This window comes from Ictalurus punctatus, chromosome 5 (assembly GCF_001660625.3).
Source record: "Ictalurus punctatus breed USDA103 chromosome 5, Coco_2.0, whole genome shotgun sequence".
Taxonomy (NCBI): domain Eukaryota; kingdom Metazoa; phylum Chordata; class Actinopteri; order Siluriformes; family Ictaluridae; genus Ictalurus; species Ictalurus punctatus.
In genome coordinates, this window is record NC_030420.2 from 33,104,923 (window position 1) to 33,107,072 (window position 2,150).

Below are 2,150 nucleotides of genomic sequence, written 5' to 3' on the forward strand. Positions count from 1 at the left end.
GGCGAGGCAGGGCAAGAGAGGGGGGGGGGGGGGGGGGGGGGGGGGGGGGTGAGTGAGAGCAGGTGAGCGAGTGAGAGAGAGAGCGAGAGAACACGACAGAGTGAGAATGAGAGAAAGGGAGAAGGTGAGAGAGAGAGAAGGTGAGAGACATGTGAGACAGGGAGAGAGAGCGAGAGAGAGAGAGACCGAGAGAGCGAGACCAAGAGAGCGAGAGAACACGACAGAGTGAGAATGAGAGGAAGGTGAGAAATGTGTGAGACAGTGAGAAACAAAGAGCAGGTGAGAGAGCGGGGGCGAGAGATGCGTGAGACAGGGTGAGATAGAGAGAGGAAAAAGAGGGTGAGAGAGAGAGATAGAAGGCGAGAGACGTGAGAGAGAGGGCGAGAGGTGTGTGTGTGTGTGAGAGAGAGAGAGAGAGAGAGAGAGAGAGAGAGATAAATATGGACAGACGGACGGACGTATAGACAGAGATCGTTTATACTCCGTGAAGGATGTGTGGTTTCCATGGGAACAATTATCAGGTTAACAAGTGATCCAGTGACCCATACTGACCACATTTCCCATCATGCACTGGGTCTCTCAGGGTTAAGGGCATCCCTGACCTTTCCCATTCCACCCTACCTACAGCAAGATGGAGGGCTGGCAGCTTCCTGTCTTCATTTATTGTGTGTCTTTCTTTCTCTTTTTTCCTCTCTACCTCCATTCTGTTGTTATTTGTTTCCATTCCACTCCATATTTTACTTCTTTCTTTCTTTCTTTCTTTCTTTGCTGTTTGTCTTTATTTCTTTTATTCGTCTTTCATTTCCGAGAGGATGCGAGCGAGGCGTTGTGATTAAATGGGGAATAATGAAGAGTAGAAGGAGAGAGAGAGAGAGAGAGAGAGATGGAGAGATGAAAGCGTGTACAGAAGGGGCTGTTAACGAGGTGCACGCTGATGGACTTCAGATCATTGGCAGGTTTTTATCGTCCTCGCGTTCTGCCCTCGCTACTTCTGACTCGTTAGCCGCTTCTGAAGAGCGAGGATCTTCACAAGGTCACGCTGGAGAACTCCGTGAAGGACCTGAGTAACCTTTACGTTGTGTGCCTTGTTCCTGTGACCTTCTGACGTAGGTAATATTTACATTGACATTTACATTTATTCATTTAGCGGACGCTTTTTATCCAAAGCGACTTACAAATGAGGAAATACAAGCAAAGCAGAGAACAATACAAGTAGTGCTACTGTACAAGATCTTTAATTGAGTTCTAGAAGAAGCAAAGCGCGCAGAGTCGAGGTGTAGCTAGCTAGCTATTCGGCTGATTACATTTAGCCGCTGTCTCGTGCTAGCTAGATATTCATCTGTTTACATTTAGCCGCTGTCTCGTGCTAGCTAGATATTCATCTGTTTACATTTAGCCGCTGTCTCGTGCTAGCTAGATATTCGGCTGATTACATTTAGCCGCTGTCTCGTGCTAGCTAGCTATTCGGCTGTTTATTAGCCGCTGTCTCGTGCTAGCTAGCTATTCGGCTGTTTATTAGCCGCTGTCTCGTGCTAGCTAGATATTCATCTGTTTACATTTAGCCGCTGTCTCGTGCTAGCTAGCTATTCGGCTGTTTATTAGCCGCTGTCTCGTGCTAGCTAGCTATTCGGCTGATTACATTTAGCCGCTGTCTCGTGCTAGCTAGATATTCATCTGTTTACATTTAGCCGCTGTCTCGTGCTAGCTAGCTATTCGGCTGTTTATTAGCCGCTGTCTCGTGCTAGCTAGATATTCATCTGTTTACATTTAGCCGCTGTCTCGTGCTAGCTAGCTATTCGGCTGTTTACATTTAGCCGCTGTCTCGTGCTAGCTAGCTATTCGGCTGTTTACATTTAGCCGCTGTCTCGTGCTAGCTAGATATTCATCTGTTTACATTTAGCCGCTGTCTCGTGCTAGCTAGATATTCATCTGTTTACATTTAGCCGCTGTCTCGTGCTAGCTAGCTATTCGGCTGTTTATTAGCCGCTGTCTCGTGCTAGCTAGATATTCATCTGTTTACATTTAGCCGCTGTCTCGTGCTAGCTAGATATTCATCTGTTTACATTTAGCCGCTGTCTCATGCTAGCTAGCTATTCGGCTGTTTATTAGCTGCTGTCTCGTGCTAGCTAGCTATTCGGCTGATTACATTT